Consider the following 21,203-nt stretch of genomic DNA (forward strand, 5'->3'; position numbering starts at 1 on the left):
ACATTGCAGACCAAGCTTTCCCCATTTACTATACGAGCCATGCGCTTTCGTGCAGCTCGCTTAAGTTCTTCATGCTGGATACGTGCTCTCTCAAAAGTGTTGATCCCCTCCTTAACTTGCATCCTCCATCTGTGGCGATGACAGGCATTGTTCTCCCTGTCAGTGTCCTGCATATCACAGGCCTTTAATGAGGACTTGACACAGTCCTTAAATCGCAGCCTTAGTTTCTGCCGGAGTCTCCTTCCATTCACAAGTTCTCCATAGAGCATCTGCTTAGGAATCCTGCTTTCCTTCATTCTAAGGAATCCTTCATTCTTAGGAATCCTGCTATCCTTCATTCAGTCCAACGTAATGGGTGCTTGTGCACCATCGCCTCAATACTCAAGATATCAGCTGTCCTCAGGACCTGTGTGTCTGGAATTTTTGAGGTCCAGCCAACATTGAGAATGTGTCTGAGACATCTCTGATGAAAGCGTTCAAGGACCCTTACCTGACGTTTGTACAGAGTCCATGTCTCACATGAGTAGAGAAGCGATGTCAGTACACATGCATGGTACACAGCAACTTTTGTTCTTGCAATGCCATGTTGGGACCAGACACGAGACTGAAGAGACCGGAAGGAATTAGTTACTCTCTGCAACCTGAAAGATATTTCCTCATCCAGGGAGCAAGAACAGCTGAGTGTGCTGCCCAGGTAGACAAACTTGTCTACTACCTTCAGAATTGTTCCTTCAACCAAGATAGCTGGTTCCATATATGGATTTCCGGGTGCAGGCTGGAATATTACAATAGTCTTGTCCAGGCTAATGCTGAGTCCAAATGCCCTGCAAGAAGCAGAAATGCAGTTCATGAGTATTTGCATGTCATCCACTGTATGAGTGACTAAGTCACAGTCATCTGCATAAAGGAGGTCACGAATAATAGACTTGGAAACCTTTGAATTGGCAGCAAATCGGCGAAGATTAAAGAGGTGGCCAGAAGATCGATATCTGATATATATTCCCAGAGAGCAAGCCTTAGTAAAAGCATGAGTAAAAGTACAAAGAAAAGAGAGTTGGGGTAAGGATGTCACCCTGCTTGACACCATTCTCTACAGGAATGGGTCCCACCATGGCACCACCAACATTGACCCAAGCCTCCATCCCATCATGAAATGATTTAATTATAGATACAAAGTGATCCGGACATCCAATTTTGCCAAGTATTTTCCATAGAAAGGCCCTATTTACAGTATCAAAGGCCTTTGTTAAATCAATGAATACCTGGACAAGATCCATATTCTGCTCATAGCACTTCTGCATCTGTCGTGCTGTGAAAATCATATCCATTGTCCCTCTACCAGATCAGAAGCCACATTGAGATTCAGATAGGACATCATTTACGAGACACTCATTCAGACGGGTAAGAAGAATATTTGCTAGAACCTTGCCAGCAGCTGATAGTAGAGCAATACCTCTGTAGTTACCACACATTGTTCTGGCTCCTTTTCCTTTATATAGAGGAAGAATAATTATATCCTTCCAGTCCTTAGAGATTGCACCATCCCTCCAGACTGCACTAATAAGTTCATGAAGGGATTGTGTGATGTAATTATCACCAAATCGCAAGACCTCAGCACAAATTCCATCCTTCCCAGGTGCCCTACCAAGATTCAATTTACTTATTGATGTCATTCCTTCATCTATTGAGGGCGGGGTGTCTAAGGAGCCAATGATAGGTCTTTGTTTCATAGTATCAATCACTGTTTCATCCACAGCTGACTCATGGTTTAGGAGTTCAGAGTAGTGTTCGATCCAGCAACCTGTGATTTCTGTTGATTTAGTAAACAGAGTGGGAGACTCCTTGGAAAGCAAAGGAGCTGATGATAAAGCTTCTTGCTGTCATTTGCATCAGCAGCAGCCTGAACATCACGAGCAAAATCCTCTCACTAAGTGTTCTGCATCTTCCTGAGAGATCGCTGCAGTAGTGATTTTACACTGTTATACTTTGCTGCAGAGTAGACAGTTCTCTGGGCAGCAACACACTGTGGGCATGGCGCTTTACCACTAATAGTCGCTGAATTTCAGCATCATTCTCATCAAACCAGTCTCTGTGTCTGGCAGTAACATACCCCAGTGTTTTGGCAGCACATTGAACAACCTGGTCTCGAAAATCTTCCCATGCTGCAGCAGTTTCAATACTGGACAAGCGAGTCTGAAGATCTTTCCTAACCACAACGTCATATACCTTGTGGACATTTAGACGGCGAGGAATGCTGACTGGTCCTCTTCTCTCTTTCGCCCTAATCACCATTCGGAACTTTGCTCACACCAGACTGTGGTCTGTCCAGCATTCTGATCCATGCAAGGACTTGACATTACAGATGTCATAAAAGTAGCACTTGCGGATGATGACATAATCCAGCAAGTGCCAAACTTTGGACCTTGGATGTATCCATATTGTTGTGTGATCACCTTTGTGCACAAAATGAGTGCTTGCAATGTAAAGTCCATGTTCTTCACAAAGCTCCAGTAGCATGAGACCAATGCTATTCATTTTCCCCACTCCAAAACATTCGAGAGAGTTCCATGTTTGCCAGTCTGTTCCAACCCTGGCATTAAAATCCCCCAGTAGAATGACTTTATCAGAATTGGGAATTTTTCTAAGTATGGCTCTCAGCTGGGTATAAAAGATTGTTTTATCTTCATCACAGCTAGTCAAAGTAGGTGCATAGGCACTTATTAGAGTAGCAAACCGCTTACCTTTCAAGTGCAACCATAGCATCATTATACGTTCATTTATAGGAACAGGGAGCTCTTCCAACTTCTTAAGGATATCAGATCAGACTGCAAAACCAACACCAGCCTCTCTGCGCTCATCCTTCTGCCTTCCTTTCCAAAAAAAGGTGTATCCACCTCCTACTTCCTCAAGCGACCATCACCTTCTATACGAGTCTCTGAGAGTGCAGCTATATCAATTTTATAATGGTTCAGCTCACGAGCAACAAGTGCAGTGCGTCTTTCAGGCCTGCAATCACTCCTGTTGTCCAACAGAGTGCGCACATTCCAACATGAAATGTTTAAGTTCCGTCCAGATTTTATAGATAAAAGACTCTTTGTTTTTCGAGCGCAGGGTGGACATCTGTCAGTTGCGCTAAACTGACCAGATATGGAAAAACAGGCAATTTTTTGGGTTCGCCTTTTCTAGAACCTCCCCAGTCTCCGGGTGAGCAGTGCCCTCTCCAAATGGAGCTGCTCAGACACCCATGCAGCAACCAAATCCTACCGCTGTCTTGGGCGACAAGGAGACAACTTTATATCTAGCATGGGCCACCTATGTGCAGGTCACTGACTACATGCTTCCAACCCATCAGGTCTGCATGCTTCACCACCTTCCCATCGCCGCAGGACTTCCGAATAAAAAAAAATATATATATATATATACTAAAAATGAAGAAAATATATGCTAAAAAAAATGCACATATCAAGCAGAGGTCGGCAATGCCTGTGCAGAGTTTTAGGTCCAATAAGGCTTGCACAACACCTCATAGACCCTCTCCACTTTATTGACAAGCCGGAGCAAGATGTCTGGTGCCAATATGAGTCGCAGGCTCAGGGATGTGGGAGCGCCGTGAACTCTAGCACAAAGATCCCCAAAATGTCCAATGCCATTCCCTGCATATCTGGTTTTATATCAGAGTGACCTTCTCCTAGAGACATGCTTTAACAAAAGCTGAGGGGTGCCTCACTCCCAGTGGTCTTTCAGCATGCCGGACACCATCCCGGAATTTCTGCACGCACACATACACACACACACACACATACATATGTGCACAGTTGTAAAAATTAGCTGACCATCAGATGTTAACATAAAGCTGAAGATCAGTGAAAAAGAGAACACCTATGCTGAACTATTGAATAATCTGCAGTTACTCTATCCAGATTACAAGTTCAGGTCTATACCTGTAATTATTGGGGCCTTGGGATATGCATCACACTGCCTAAATACCAATCTTGAGAAATTAGGCTTCTCAAAACCAGAAAGGAGAATGCTAATTCGAAGGCTACAGATCCAATTCATCGCTGGAACTGTAAAAATCTGTAATACTTTCCAGCAGTTTATCATTTAAATATATATATGAGTATGGCTAGATATGTAACTATATGCATGAGAATACATACATAAAACATACAAATCTACATACATACATACATACATACATACATACTTACATACATACATACGTACATACATATATACAGACATGCTGATGCTGCTGAGACCCCCTTCAGTCATGACTAACCATGGGATTGCATCTAGGAAGTTCCCCTCCGAGGCACAAGTCGGGGCAAGGTTGTTTTATGGAAGACCAGCAGTTGCCCATGCATACCAGCCTCCCCTCTCTATGCCACCGATATTATCCAAGGGAAAGGCAAAGGTCGATACAGCTTGGTACCTTTGGCATCGCAACTCATTTCTACAGCTGAGTGAACTGGAGCAATGTGAAATAAAGCGTCTAGCTCAAGAACACAACATGCAGCCCGGTCCAGGAATCGAATTCACAACCTCGCAATTGTAAGCTCGATGCTCTAACCACTGAGCCATGTGCCTTCACTACATACATACATACATACAAACAAACAAACAAACAAAAATACCTTGTTGTTGTACTGAATTTCCAATGAAGGAACCTTGGGTCTTGGTTATAAACCAGTTCTTTCTCTATTGGCAATAAATCTTGAAATAAACTGAATAATGACATACATACACACATACATATTTATCAAAAATACAATGAATACTATCTCCAGCTTTGAAGCCACAACTATCAGCCCTGTTAAATAACTGGTTAATTTTCAGATAAATTAACAGAGGGAGTCTTCTCTTCATGATCGTAGGGATTTTTGATTGAAACTTAACTTGACTTGACCATGCAGACAGTTACTGCAAATGTTTCTGGACACAACAACATCAATAACATGTAGTGATGCTACAGTGTAGGGTTCGGCGCGCATGCGCAGAATGGGACTACTTCCGGGTGGCCACCGGAAGTCTTCCCCATGCGCATGTGCGGGAAAACATCTCTCGAGCCCGCGAACCTCAAATCTCTCTCTTCGGCTCAAGACAGCACTGCGATCGGTCACGGTTTTCCTGGCTCTGACAGCCACACACCAGCTTCAACCAACTTCAACCAACCTCAACGACCAACACCAGCAGTATCTCGGAGGCTGTCTATTCCCCCATCAGACAACGTACAACCATGAATCAATAAACCAAGTTGTCTGTTCACCTTTAACCTGAGTTTCGTCTGTTTGTTTTCTACAAGAATTATTGTATGTGACTAGAAAGGATCTCGACACCCTGCCAGTGCTTCGATGATAGATCCTTTCACGTTACAATTGGTGACCCCTAGTTGAGAAAAAAAACAGGATAGAAAAAGACACAGCGAACAGGTTTTTTTTGGGGCCGAAGAGCGCGGAAATTCACATTTATTTTCCTATTTTCTCCTTTTCAGCACGGCGAGGTGGGTCAAATAGCCTTATTCATCGCACACAGTACAAAAAAAAAAAAAACAAAGAAAAAAGAAAACACACACACATTCATTTTTTTTTCCTTTTCTGTATTTTGTTTTCCTTGTACACACCTATTCCTTTTTTTGCTACCCACGAGGTGCACACACAAACACAATTTTGAATTGCCTTCTCGGTTCCACGTGTTCTCTCTCCACTTCTAGACCATACCTTCTGCCCCCTTCTCACAGATTCCTTCCGACAAAGGCATGGCTTCAGGTTTGCCTTCATTTACGGGGGATATGGGCCTGTGGTTTGCCCAAGTGGAGTGGTATTTTGATGCACATGCCATTTCTCCACAGCAGCAGTTGCACCTGCTATATTCCGGCTTACATCCCCGACTCGCCGCATCGATCAGGGATCTAATAATAAGTCCCCACCCGGATGCCACATACGCGTCTGTGAAAGCAGAAATCCTCCGCCGCAACACACGTTCGGGGGAGAGCAATATTCAGATTGCCACGATGGCCGATGGAATACTGGAATTTCCGAATCCATCTCCATCGCGAGGCCTCTGTGCATGTATAGGGGGCCCTGCGCAAATTTCACTAACCGAGCGGATTGATGCGCTCACGCGGCGAATCGACGATCTATCCCGTGCGATCGAGCGCCGACAACGCAGTCGTAGTCGCTCTACCAAAAGGGCAGATCGGTGTACCCAGCCGTGCACTTTCAAGCCCTCGGAAAACTAAATCCGGAGGAGGTGAGCACGTCACCTTCTTCCATCTCGTTTCCCAAACATCGTGCATTCTATGTAAAAGATCTGGTGTCGAAGACATTCTTCATGGTAGACACCGGTTCCTGTTGCAGCATCTGGCCCCTTCGTCTGGCTGCAGACAAGCCCAAGCGCTCTTCGATTGTCTTGCATGCTATTGACTCGTCTCCCATAACCACTTACGGTCAGATTTCGCTGCGCCTCAACCTCAACCTTCGTCGAGATTTTCGATGGGTTTTCGTCATCGCTGACATCCCACATCCTATTCTCGGCGCTGATTTCCTGGATAGGTTTAACCTATTGGTGGATGTCAGGCGTCGAGGCTTCTTGATAGCACGACGTCGCTCTCTACACCGACTGGGAGTTCCACCACTGCGGTCCTTAGCCCGACATTCTTTGTTGCCACCTCTGGAGACCCTTTCACACTCTTTTGGTTTCATTTCCGGAGCTAGTGGACATTGCCTTTAAACCGGAAAATCCCACCCACTCGACCCTCCATTTCATCACCACCAATGGGCCACCTGTATTCTCACGCCCCCGGCGCCTAGCGCCAGACCGACTTAAAACGGCCAGAGCCGAGTTTGAGCACATGCTTCAACTTGGCATTATACGCCCCTCCACCAGCCCATGGGCATCTCCCCTTCATTTGGCGCGAAAGGGCGAGTCTGATTTTCGCCCGGTTGGAGACTATCGACGCCTCAATGCCGTCACAATAGCCGATCGCTATCCGATTAGAAATCTCCGGGACTTTACAGCAAATCTCCATGGTTGTACCATTTTTTCGAAGGTCGATCTGATACGCGCTTACCACCAAATACCGGTCAACCCAGCCGACGTTCCAAAAACTGCAATCACTACCCCGTTTGGGTGTTTTGAGTTTTTGTACATGAGTTTCGGTTTGCGGAATGCTACTAGCACCTTCCAGCGTTTCATTGATGAGGTTGTCCGCGGTCTTGATTTTGTGTTTGCCTATGTCGATGACATACTCATTGCGAGCGACACACGAGAAAATCATCTCCGGCACCTTTCTCAACTCTTCCAGCGTCTTCGCGCGTATAGCATACGCATAAACCCCGACAAGTGTGTTTTCGGACGCTCTTCCCTAGATTTTCTAGGGCATCATATTGATTCGACTGGAATCAGCCCCCTCTCGTCAAAAGTCGATGCCATTCAACGCATCGCACCCCCCACTTCCTTGCGCCAGCTCAGGCATTATCTAGGGATGGTCAATTTCTACCGACGCTTCATTCCCGGTTGTGCAGATAAGCTGCTACCTCTCACCAGGCTGTTAAAGGACTCTCCTAGAAAGGACAGTCAAGTCACCCTCTCTGTTGAGGCAGTGACAGCCTTTGAGTCCATTAAGAAGGAGCTGGCTTCTGTTTCTTTGCTTGCACATCCAGTTCCTGGTGCTTCTCTCTCTTTGACTGTGGACGCATCGGACACTGCGATTGGCGCTGTGTTACAACACACAGTGGATGACCATGTTCGACCTCTAGCCTTCTTTTCCCGTCAACTGCAACCAGCTGAACGACGATACAGCACCTTTGATCGTGAGCTCCTAGCGATCTATCTATCGGTTCGTCATTTCCAGCATCAACTTGAAGGGCGAGATTTTGTGATCTATACGGATCACAAGCCCCTTACGTTTGCCCTGTTTTCAAAAACGGACAAACTCTCACCCCGTGCTTTTCGGCACCTGGATTTTATCTCTCAATTTACTAGCAACATTCGACACATACCTGGAAAAGAGAACGTTCCTGCTGACGCTCTCTCTCGCCTTCCAGTTTGCGCCCTTTCGTCTCCTGCTGCTATCGACTTAGCTGCCATATCGCAGGAGCAGCCACCTTTGGCGTCGTTAGATTTAACTTCTCCCAAGTTCTCCTGTTGCCAGTTTTCCTACCTTCCGCTTCCGTCAGCCGAAGGCACCATTCTTTGTGACACTTCAACTGGATCTCCCAGGCCACTGGTGCCTGAGACCCATCAACGCTCAGTGTTTGAAGCACTGCACTCCTTATCACATCCTGGCATCGCTGCCACCCTCAAACTAATCACTGCTCGGTTTTTCTGGCCGAATATGCGTCGCACAATTACTTCTTGGACACGCACCTGCTCCAAGTGTCAACGATCCAAGATTCAACGGCACGTTCGTGCCCCGCTTGGACAATTTCCCCCCACGGAGGCCCGTTTTCGCCATGTCCACATCGATCTGGTTGGACCATGGCCTGTGAGTCGCGGGTTCTCTTATCTATTAACTTGTGTCGATCGTTTCTCCCGCTGGCCAGAAGCCATTCCGATAGCAGACATTTCTGCTGAGACTGTTGCGCGAGCTTTCGTTTCAAACTGGATTTCTCGCTTCGGAGTCCCGTCCCGATTGACAACTGATCGTGGACGACAGTTTGAGGCCTCGCTATTTCGCGAATTGTCGCGAATTTTGGGTATGCACCATATCCACACCACAAGCTACCATCCAGCGTCTAATGGATTGGTTGAGCGGTTCCATAGACAGCTCAAGGCCGCTCTTCGTGCCTCTTCGGACCCACAGTCCTGGATCGAATTTCTGCCCATTGTGCTTCTCGGCTGTCGGACTGCTGTCAAGGCAGACCTGGGGTTTTCTCGCTGCAGAGCTGCTGTATGGTACCACACTGGCATTGCCCGGTACGATGTTGGTGCCAGACACTTCCCCGCCCCATGATCCGGCGACCTATGTCACCAGACTGCGGGAATATTTTTCAAACCTTCCGCCCATGCTTCCCAGAAAGCAATCTCCACCGTCCCATCTTCCACCGGATATGAACACCTGGTCGCATGTTTTTGTTCGGGACGATTCTGTGAAGGGCCCACTTGTTTCTCCCTATAAAGGACCTTTTCGTGTGCTTTCTCGCACACCAAAGGTTTTCACGATTGAGATAAATGGTCGTTCGGAGACCGTTTCCGTGGACCGTTTAAAAAAGGCACATTTTGAGACGTCTTCATCTTTTGATGACAACCTTGACACACCCACCTATGCACCTTTAACAACACTTTCACCTGCACAAACGCCTTCACCTGCACAAACACCTTCACCGGCTCCTACAACACCACCCTCGCCGTCAACGGGTGCCCCGAGCACACCGTATGTTACAAAATCGGGCAGAACAGTGCATTGGCCCAAGAAACTTTCAAAAACAATTTACATTTAACTTTAAAATGTTTCTTATTGTATAATAGTATGTACCAAGTCTTCTGGGGGATCGGCAAGCCTTCTGTTTTCTGCAGCACCACCACAATATTCTGGTTGCCGTACTTCGCACTCGGAGGGGAGCCCTGTAGTGATGCTACAGTGTAGGGTTCGGCGCGCATGCGCAGAATGGGACTACTTCCGGGTGGCCACCGGAAGTCTTCCCCATGCGCATGTGCGGGAAAACATCTCTCGAGCCCGCGAACCTCAAATCTCTCTCTTCGGCTCAAGACAGCACTGCGATCGGTCACGGTTTTCCTGGCTCTGACAGCCACACACCAGCTTCAACCAACTTCAACCAACCTCAACGACCAACACCAGCAGTATCTCGGAGGCTGTCTATTCCCCCATCAGACAACGTACAACCATGAATCAATAAACCAAGTTGTCTGTTCACCTTTAACCTGAGTTTCGTCTGTTTGTTTTCTACAAGAATTATTGTATGTGACTAGAAAGGATCTCGACACCCTGCCAGTGCTTCGATGATAGATCCTTTCACGTTACAAACACAACCGAAGAACAGAACGAAAACAACAGCTTAAATGTAAACAGATTCTTTCTTTAGAAGAAACTGCTACTACAAAACACATTTTCCTTGGCGTTATGAATTGAATACTGATTTATTTAACTGTTATAAAAGCGAAACAAAATCCTGCAGTTGGATATATGGATAGACTGAAATCTTACTGGAATGATCTGCATCTAGAATAAAATCCTTTTACTATGAAACAATTGCACCAACAAACAACATTTGTGGAAGACAGGAAGAAAGTTAGTGAATGTGACTTTATTAAAAAAGATCTGAAATTAGCCTTCTCCCAAACAGTATAAAGGAAAACGTGAATGATGTTAGAACACCACATGGTTTTGCAGTTAGCAATACTAAATTTGGTGTTGTGCTCAAAATTGACTGGATAGAATAAAATCCAAGCATAAAATACAAGTGATAGCAAAAGAGAGAAGTGATGAAAATAGATACAAAGAAAAAGAAAACTGTTGACAGTGCACACCCTATTGTACTGATTGGCTGTACTTGTCCAGAAGAAAGGGTGGGAGAGGTGTGATCAGTTGCCAGGACTGAATCAAAGCAGAGGAAAAGAGGTATATAAAAAATGCCATGGAGTTATTCTTGAAACATATGAAGAAAGCTGGCATCATCAAAACTGAGAATTGTGTAATGAAGGAAAAATTTAAAGAAGAGATGAACAAAAAGAAAAAAAAAATAAATGGCATGAAAGGAGAAACAAATGTACAGTCAGTTTGGAAGATTTGTGAACTCCCAGACAGATACAGAAGACTGGTGGCTATAAATGAGGAGAAGTGACCTGAAGATAGAGACAGAAGCACTCATATGTGCAGCTCAAGAACAAATGTTAAGAACCAACTATGTGAAGTGAGCAGAATAGACAACACTACTGACAGCAACAAATGCAGAATGTGTGGTGAGAGGGGTGAAATGGTAATGGCACATTGTTAGTGAATTCCTTGAAATTGGCAAAACTTGAATACAAAAGACATCATGACAATGTGGCAAGAATGATCCATTGGGAGCTCTGTAGAAATCACAGCCTACAAAGAGCAAAGATGTGGTATGAGAAAACCCCAGCAGGAGCCACCAAGAATGAGAATTGCAAAATCCTGTGAGGATGCAATGACTCAGTGTGATCACCAGTCCAGACATCAGAAACTGGACACTGTTGTGATGAATAAAAAAGAAAGAACATGCATGATAATCGGCATAGCCTGCTCTGGTGACAAGAGGACCAATGTGAAAGAAGAAGGAAAAATAAACAACTCTGACGATTTGAAGTGGGAAATAGGAAGGTTGTGGTCAATGAGGAGAGTAGACATGATACCAATAGTAATTGATGCACTTAGAAATATCAGCGCTCAACTACCAACATGGCTGGAAAAGATCAGTGCAAGTGTGAACTGCAAGAATTCTTCACAGGGTTCTTGAAGCATGACCAGTAAACAAGTGTCACCTTAGTCTACTGGCTGTGGATAGCTGACACTTTCCATGATATCTAGCAAAATAAGCTGTGTGCTTCCATCACAATAATAATAATAATAATAATAATAATAATAATAATAATGATAATAACAACAATAATAATAATAATAAAGACTGGATCAAATGCACCCTTTTGGAAAGGGATCTGGAGTGATGAAAAACCATACAATGAAAATGCAGACTGGATGATCAAATGCACCCAAGATGCCTACAAAAATCTACAAGAACAGGTATAGGAAGACATCTCAATCGCCGACCTAAGGAGGGCACTAACGAAGGCTCATAAGTGGAAATCCCCTGGTATTGACAGAGTACTAAATTTCTGGCTCTCATCACTCTTGTTCACATACAAAATGTTAGTAATACTATTTAATAGTTTTATGAAAGACCCGGAAAAAAATCCCCATTGGATGGCAAATGGTATTACTTACATCCTCCCCAAAAATAACGAAATGAAAGACCCCAAAAACTACCTGCCTATAACATGTTTGTCTACTACCTATAAGATTTTGACAACTATTCTAGTGGAGAAAACATATACGTTTATGGAAGAGAATAACCTCTTTCCCACTGAATAAAAAGGATGCAGACGAGGCTTATACGGATGCAAAGATCAGCTCCTAATTAATCGCATGATCCTTGAGAACTGCCATAACAAGCGCAGAAATCTCAGTTCTTCATGGATTGATTATAAAAAAGCCTTTGACAGCATACCACATTCTTGGATTCTGAAATCGCTGGCCATTTTCTAAATTTCTCCTGTGATTTCAGATTTTAAAAAATATATGTCACTATGGAATACGACGCTCCAATAATATCATTCTAATGGAGTATTGTGCTCAAACAATATTAGCATAAACTGTGGCATTTTCCAAGGTGACTCACTTTCACCACTAATTTTCTGCATAGCACTAATACCACTCTCAAGTAAACTGAATAGAACAGGATATGGCTACAAAATTGACAACAGGAAAATAAGCCATCTATTTTATATGAATGATTTAAAACAATATGTCAAAGATGATGAAAAGCTTGAAGGACTACTACATACTGTGAAAGGATCCAGTGATGATATCAGGATGGAGTTTGGCCTTGAAAAGTGTGCCAAAGCCATTTTTTTTTAAGAAAGGGAAATTGGTAAAGTCAAGTTCAATCAAATTAGATGTCGAAATAGTAATAAAGGAACTTGAGCAGGAACAAACCTATAAATACGTAGGAATAAATGAAGGCATGAAAGAGAAGGTTAGGAAGGAATGTTATAGAAGAGTTCAAGCAGTCCTGAAGTCTGAGCTGAATGCATATAATAAGGTGTTAGACATAAATTCCTAAGCAGTCCCAGTTGTTCTTTATAGCTTCAATGTGCTTAACTGGAATACCAGTGAAATAAGGAAAATTGACAGAAAATCCACAAGCTACTGACTTGTAATAAGATGCACCATCCAAAGGCAGACGTGGATTGTCTTTACCTTCCCAGAGCTCAGGGAGGTCGAGGCTTGATCCAGCTTAAACTTACATACAAAACCACCACAATCGGACCTTGAAACAACCAACAATTGGATGCTAAAACTTGTTGAAAAACAAGAAAGACCGAAAAAGCTTCACTCTATTCTGAAAGAGAGCAAAAAATTCACTACTGATCTCTTAGATACCCACCGGATTGATCAGTTTGAAGGAAATGCACCAACCGCTGCTGCAAAGAAAATAAAATTAATTGCAAAGACAAAAGCACATGAAAAATTAGCCAGCAGATGGGAACAGAAACCTCTGCATGGCCTGTAGCAAACAAGCTGATGTTGACCAGAAACACACGCATCAAAGGTTACGAAGCTTAGGGCTAAAAGCAGAGAGTGAAGGTTTCATATTAGCTGCTCAAGACCAAAGCTTATTAACCCGGAACTACCAAGCCAATGTGATAAGAAATGGAGCTGACCCAAAATGCTGATTCTGTAACGATGAGATTGAAACTATAGACCACCTAATCTCAAGGTGTAGAGTCTTAGCATCTGTAGAATATAAAGTAAGACATGACAGAGTTGGCCAGTATTTATACTGAACAATATGTTGGCATTATAAAATCAAAACCGCTGACAAATGGTATAAACACCATCCTGAGGTGTGACTGAGGGAGAAAATGTGTCGATTCTATGGGACTTCCCTGTACATACCGACAAAACTATAACAGCTAATAAACTGGATATTATTATAAAAGATCAGACAAAAAAGGTGTGTTTATTAATTGACATGAGTATTCCTTGCGATCACAATATAGCGGCAAAAGAATTTGACAAGATCAGTAAATATAAAGACTTGCTAATAGAAATTGAAAAAATGTGGCATCTCAAGGCGTCTACAGTATCAGTGATTGTAGAATCTCTAGCAATGATAAAAAAAGGCACTGAAACCTATTTGAAAATTATACCAGGCTTACCATCCCAACAGGAAGTGAAAAAAATTGTGTTAATTGGAATGACTCATGTACTGAGAAGAGCATTATCGATGTGAAAACAACATCCATTCATGAATTTATTTATTTATTAATTTTTTAAATACATATTTTATCTGTGAGTTTGCATTTGTAATCTGGGAATGCATACAATGAGCTTCTCTGCCCTAGGTGTACAGAAAACACTCGGTGAGAAACAGAAGAAAATTTGAAGAAAGAAGGAAAAAAAAATAATAATAATCCCTATTGTCATTGGAGCATTGGGTTCAATATCCCCCAATCTGAAAAAACATCTGAAAACTTTAGAAATACCCTACAATCTAGGTGTATTGCAAAAGTTGTCATTACTTGGAACTGCATGCATATTGAGTAAAGTACTGTCTGTCTGAGGTCCTTGTGGCTTGGTACACAGTACAAACTCCCAGTAGACACAATATCTTCAATTAACAACCTCACGATATTGTATACTGTGCGATGTCTATAATAACAATAAAGCTTATCTTTATTGGTACGTCACAAATACTGAGAAGAGCATTGTCGCTCTGAATTTTCTTTCCCTTTTTCTCCTTTATTTTATTTGTTTACTTTTTTATTCTTTCCTTTTTTCTCTGTCATGCTTCCCCCTTTTCTCTATCACATGACTTTGTAAATGAACAATCAAGTTTATTTTAATGGCCTACCAATATATACAGTGCGTTTCTCTGCTGTGAGTATCAGCAAAAAATGGAAACAGAATTGAAAGAAAATAATAATAATAATAAGAAGAAGAAGAAGAAGAAGAAGAAGAAGAAGAAGATATTCTGCTCAATACCACAGATTTCCTTGTTAGTTGTTTGACCTTAACCTTAGTGGCTGACGATATGTGCATCTCTGACCATGAGAAGTAGTGGGGGAGCATCATAGTCGTGTGTTGAAAGGAATTCTTGGAGTTTTGGATAATTCACCTTTGGAAACGTGGATGGTTCGTTCAACATTCTTAAACAACGCTTATTCAGGGATCTTTTGAGTGGGATGGGCTACTCAACCAGAAGAAAATTCTAACTGGGCCCCACCTGCAAGGTCATGCACTGTTTATCTTGATATAAGATCACCTTGTCATACACATGGTTGTGATGCATGTGCCTAGTGTACCCTTATCAGACGGGTAGTCATAATGGGTATACTGGGCTTCGTATATTTTACCCCAGTGTCACTTTGATGGCATGCACTGCTCTCTCACTCAATAATAATGATAATAATAATAATAGTGCTAGAGCATAACAGACCAGACCCAGTGGTAGTGGACAAGGTGCACCACATATGCTATATAGTTGATGTTGCATGCCCCTTTGACCCACAAATAGTCAAGAAGGAAGACGAAAAGATAGATAGATACAACCCTCTTATGTACGAAAGAGCCCAGCAATGGAAAATGAAGTTGAAGATAGTGCCAATTATAGTTAGGTCCTTAGGATCAGTATCAGAAGGCATCAAGAGGAATATAAAGGAAATTGGAATAGAGTTCCCAGTAGAACTGTTACAATAGGTTTGCCCCTTGGCACAGCCAGAATAATCAGGAAAGTATTAGCTGGAAAGAATGAATAGCATGGTACCATAGGCTGCAGGTAGTAAGCTCACTCTACATACAAGACACTAGGAGCTCCAACAAAACCTGTGATAATGAGAAAATAATAATAATAATAATTGCCAGATGCAAGGTCAGGCACTGGCTGTCATGGCTTCTGATCTTAACTGAGTGGAAGTGTTATCATGTACATGTTTTGTCTTAGTGTAAAAGATGAGTTGCAGCTCAGTACCGCAGATTTGCTTATCAGTTTTTTTTACCTTAACCAGCTGAGCATGTCCCTTGGTGGCTGACATTATGTGCATCTCTGATCACAAACAGGAGTAATTGGGAAAGCATCATAGCCATGTGTTGAGAAGAATTCTTTGGGGTTTGCATAATTTACCTCTGGAAACATGGGTCTTATCTCCAACATCCCTAATGAACCCTCATTCAGAGACCTTTTGAGCAAGATGGGCTACTTGACTAAAGTAAAATTCCAATGTGAGGTAACTGGTGATTGGTGCCAACATATACTAGAAAAGGTAATGGACGAAAATGGGAAGGCAAAGACCTTCTGGGACTTTGATTTCCAGACAGACAAGGTGTTAGAACACTAAAGGCTGGAAATAGTAATCTTTAGGCAGAACAAACAAGAGTGCCTAATAATCAACATGGCAGAGCCAGGAGATTAACATATTATCATGAAACAAAGAGAAAATATCGACAAATATGGAAACCTCAGAATTGAGATTGCAATGGTGTGGCAGCTGCGAGAGTCAAACATAAAGGTTGTCATTGGAACATTGGATTGAACACCGCCCAACCTGAAGAAACATCTGGACACTTTAGAAATACCTTACAATCTACGTGTATTGCAAAAATCAACTTTACTTGGAATTGCACACATAAAGTTCTGTCTTTCTGAAGTCCTTGTTGTGACTTGACAAACAATGCAAACCCCTGGTACACACAATATCTTCAATCTACAACATCAGAATATTGGATACTGTGCAACGTTTTTAATAACAATAATGATGATAATGATGGACAGTGTCAGAAAGCATCAAGAGGAATATAAAGGAAATCAGAATAGAATGCCCAGTAGAACTGTTACAAAAGGTTTGTCTCCTTGGCACGGCCAGAATAATCAGGAAAGTATTAGAGAGCTGAAAAGAATGGATAGTATGGTACCATAAGCTACAGGCAGCAAGCCTGCTATGCATGCGAAACATAATTTTGGCAATAGACACATGTATAGTCACAGTAGTTTGGTATGGTGCTGGAATTCTGAAGTGAGCAGAGTATGAGCCAAAGGAGTTGGACAGGAAGACAAGAAAGCTGCTAACAATGCAAGGTGTCCATCATCCAAGTGCAAACAGTGAGTGACAGTACATGAAGAGAGCAAATAGAGGAAGGAAACTTATGTGAGGAAAACTGCATATGTATTGACCACAGGAGCTTACTGAGATACTTTTCCAAAGTAAGAAAACCTTGCTTGTGTCAGTTAGGGATGAGGGCATATTGAAACAGGGAAAAACGAAGCAAGAAGTACAAAAAGAACATGAAGAAGCACTACACAACAAGGGACTACACAATCAATTCCTGGTAACAACAACTGAAGCTGCAGGAAAGCATTGGTTGAACTGGCTGAAGAAAGGAGCGCTAAAAAAAAAAAAGAGACAGAGAGCACTATACTGACAGTGCAAGACCAAATTTTGTCCACAAGCTGGAGGGTCAACCTTAGGAATTATCAAGTGTTTCCACTGTGCTGGATCTGTAATAGAGTAGATGAAACCATTGCTCATATCATGAACAAATACCCTACACCTGCCAAAAGTTGTGGTGACATAATGACATAGTAAAAGTGCTACATTGGAAACTGTGTGAAAAGTGGGGTTTAGAAGCGGCAAGATGTGGCATAAGCACAATCCACAAAAAGAGTGGAGTTGGAGACCTGCAAAATACTGTGGGATTTCCCAAGCCAAACAGATCAGATGCTAGAGCATCACAAGCTGAACCTAGTGGTGGTGGACATGATGAACCACATGTGCTATATAATTGATGGTGTGTGCCCATTTGATCTACAAATTGTCAAGAAGGAAGATGAAAAAATAGACATACACAATCCTCTCAAGTATGTAACAGCCAGTTATGGAAAATGAAGAAAGTGAAGATAGTAACAATTTGGGGACAGAATGAGAAGGCATTACTAGAAATATAAAGGAAATCAGAATAGTTTGCCTAGTAGAGCTGTTACAAAAGGTTTGCCTCCTTGGAACAGCCAGAATAATCAAGGAAGTACAAGATAATTGAAAAGAACAGAAAGCATGGTACTGTAAGCTGCAGACAGCAAGACTCCAGGAGTTACATAAAAATCTGAGTTAGAAAAAAAATAATACTAAAAAGACAATAAAAAGCTTCAGGGCCTATTGTGTACTGTGAAAGCATTCAGTGATGACACTGGGATGGAATTTGACCTTCATCAGTGCCAAGGTCACTTTCCAGAAATGGAAATTGAAGACCTCAAATTTGTTCATGTTAGATGTTGAGACAGTTATAAAAAAACTTGTACAGGAATAAACTTACAAATATCTTGGAATAAATGAAGGCTCTGGCATTCAGCATGCAAGCATGAAAGACAAAATCAGGAAGGAATGTTTCAGGAGAGTTCAAGAAGTCCTGAAATCTGAGCTAAATGCACGTAGCAGCAAGGTGTTAGCCATAAATTCTTTAGCAATTTCAGTTGTTATTTATAGTTTTAATGTTTTGAAATCGTATATCAGCAAAATAAAGAAAATCTCTTACAAAACCACCACAATTGGACTCGCAAAATATTTTGAAACATCTAACGAGTGGATGCTAAGACCTGTTGAAAGCCATGAGAAAGGTAAAAAGTTTCATTCTGTTATGAAAGAGAGTAAAAACTTTGCTAGTGAGTTCATGTATAATACCCAAGTTGAATAGTATGATGGAAGTGTTGCAACGGTTGCTGCAAAAAAGGTGAAATCAATAGCAAAGAAAAAGGTATATGAATAATTGGTTGATAGGTAGGAGCTGAAGCTGCCACTGCATAACAAATATGTGGCCCTTAGCAAACAGGCTGATGTAGACCAGAAGCACACTCATCAGTGGCTACGGAGCTCATGGCTAAAAGGCAGAGAGTGAAGACTTCATCTTAGATGCTTGAGAGCAGAGTGTATTGACCTGGAACTGCCAAACCAATGGAATGACAAATGGAGTAGACTGAAAAGAGCCAATACTGCAACAATGAGATTGAAACAGTAGACTATCTATTCCCTGAATGTAAAGTTTTAGGACCTATAGAATATAAATCAAAACATACTTGAGTTGGTCAATATCTACACTGGTTAATATGCTGGCTTTTTAAAATAAAAACTGCTGACAAGCACCACTCTGAGGCTGTAACCAAATGAGAAAATGTAATGATTCTTTGAGACTTTCCAGTATGTACAGACCAGACCATCAAAGTAAATAAACCAGATATTGTTGTAAAAGACCAAAACAATATAGTCTGTTTATTGATTGACATGAGAATACCTTATATCTTGGCAAAAAAATTTGATAAGTTGATTGAAATCAAAAAAATTGTGGCATCTTAAGATGGTTACAATATCAGTAATTGTAGGAGCACTTGGATTGATCAAAAATGGAATTGAAAATTATTTGAGGATGAACCCTAGCTTACCATCCATGCAAGACCTGTAAAAGATTGTTTTAACTGGTACGTCATACATATTGAGAAGAGCATTGTCGCTGTGAATTTTCTTTCCCTTTTTCCCTTTTATTTTATTTTCTCTTTTCTTTTCTTTTTTCTTTTCTTTTTTCCTTTATTTTCTCTTCTTTTTTCTATTACATAACTTAACTTTGTAAATGAACAATTTGGTGTGTTTATTTTAATGGTCTACAAATATATACAGTCAGCTACTTTGCCCTAGGTGTCGGGGAAAATACTTAGCAAGAAATGGAAACAAAATTTTAAAAGTAACAACAACAACAATAATAATAATAGTTATAAAAGAACGTGAGCAGGAACAAACTTACAAATACCTTGGAATAAATGAGGGCTCTGGCATTCAGCATGCAACCACGAAAGAGAAGATCAGGAAGGTATGTTACAAGAGAGTTCAAGCAGTCCTGAAATCCAAATTAAATGTATGTAACAAGGTGTTAGCTATAAATTTTTTAGCAATTCTGGTTATTATTTACACTTAATGTGTTGAATTGGAATATGAGTGAAATAAGAAAGATTGACAGGAAAATCTGTAAGCTGCTGACTTACAATAAGATGTACCAACCAAAGGCAGATGCAAATGGTTTTTACTTGCCCAGAGCTCAAGGAGGGCGAGGTTAGACCCAATTTGAAATTTCCTATAAAACCACCACAATTAGACTGACAAAATATTTTGAAATATCTAATGACTGGATGCTAAGACTCATTGAAAATCATAAGAGACGTAAAAAGCTTCATTCTATTTTGAAGGAGACCAAAAATTTGCTAGTGAGTTTATGCATAATACCTAGATTGAACAGCATGATGGAAGTGCAGCAACAGTAGTTGCAAAGAAGGTGAAATCAATAGCAAGGCAAAATGCATTTGAACAATTGGCTGATAGGTGGGATCAAAACCTCTGCATGGCAAATATGTGGCCTGTAGCAAACAAGCCAAAGTAGGCCAGAACCACACACATTAGTGGCTACGGAGCTCTGGGCTAAAAGCAGAGAGTGAAGGCTTTATGTTGACTGCTCAAGATCAGAGCTTATTGACCTGAGCTGCCAAATCAATGTGATGAAAAATGGAGTAGGCCCAAAGTGCTGATTCCGCAACAATGGAGTTGAAACAGTGGACCACCTAATCTCTGGGTGTAAGATTTTAGCACCTGTAGAGTATAAATCAAGGCATGACAGAGTTGGCCAATATCTACATTGGATAATGTTTCAGTATTATAAAATCAAAACTGCTGATAAATGGTACAAGCACCACCCTGGGGCTCTAACCAAGGGAGAAAATGTAATGATTCTCTGGGACTTTCCAGTATGTACAGACCAGAACATCAAAGCAAATAAACCAGATATTGTTGTGAAAGACCAAAACAATATAGTCTGTTTATTGATTGACAGGAATATACCTTGTGACCATAATATCTCAACAAAGGAATTTGATAAGCTCAAAAAATATAAAGATTTAGTAATGGAAATCGAAAAGATGTGGCATCTCAAGACAGTGATTGTAGGAGCACTTGGAATGATCTAAAAAGGAACTGAAAATTATTTGAGAATGTTCTCTGTCTTACCATCCATGCAGAAAGTACAAAAGATTGTCTTAACTGATACATCACATGTACTGAAAAGAGCATTGTCACTGTGAATTTTCTTTCCTATTTTTCCGCCTTATTTCCATGAGAACCAATGAACTGAAGTATTTCGGATTGCAAGTCAGTGTGTGAGAGAAAATGTTGATGTCATAGGAGAGAAATGTGTCCGCATGGATGATGGTGCACTTGCTTTTAATGACTCTGTAAAGAAAAAGATTTGGAGATGCCATTATGAAAGACTGTTGAATGTGGAGAATAAATGGGCAGAGGAGAGCATGCCAAATGTTGACCCAACTGGAGGACCAGCTATCCAAATTGACAGTACCCTGGTAGATAAAGCAATTAAGGATATGAAGACAGGAAAAGCACCTGGCCCACTGGGAATC

At 41.6% G+C, this 21,203-nt stretch overlaps 1 long non-coding RNA gene across 1 annotated transcript; it reads left to right on the top strand.

The window, feature by feature from the left end:
* The first annotated feature begins 2,075 nt into the window (after positions 1 to 2,075).
* On the top strand, positions 2,076 to 17,822 carry LOC118764917. The gene is made up of 3 exons (XR_005000755.1): positions 2,076 to 2,085; positions 16,546 to 16,603; positions 17,747 to 17,822. It is a non-coding gene; the product is annotated as an uncharacterized LOC118764917 (long non-coding RNA).
* The last annotated feature ends 3,381 nt before the right edge of the window (positions 17,823 to 21,203 follow it).

This window comes from Octopus sinensis, linkage group LG9, assembly GCF_006345805.1.
Source record: "Octopus sinensis linkage group LG9, ASM634580v1, whole genome shotgun sequence".
NCBI classification, from domain to species: domain Eukaryota; kingdom Metazoa; phylum Mollusca; class Cephalopoda; order Octopoda; family Octopodidae; genus Octopus; species Octopus sinensis.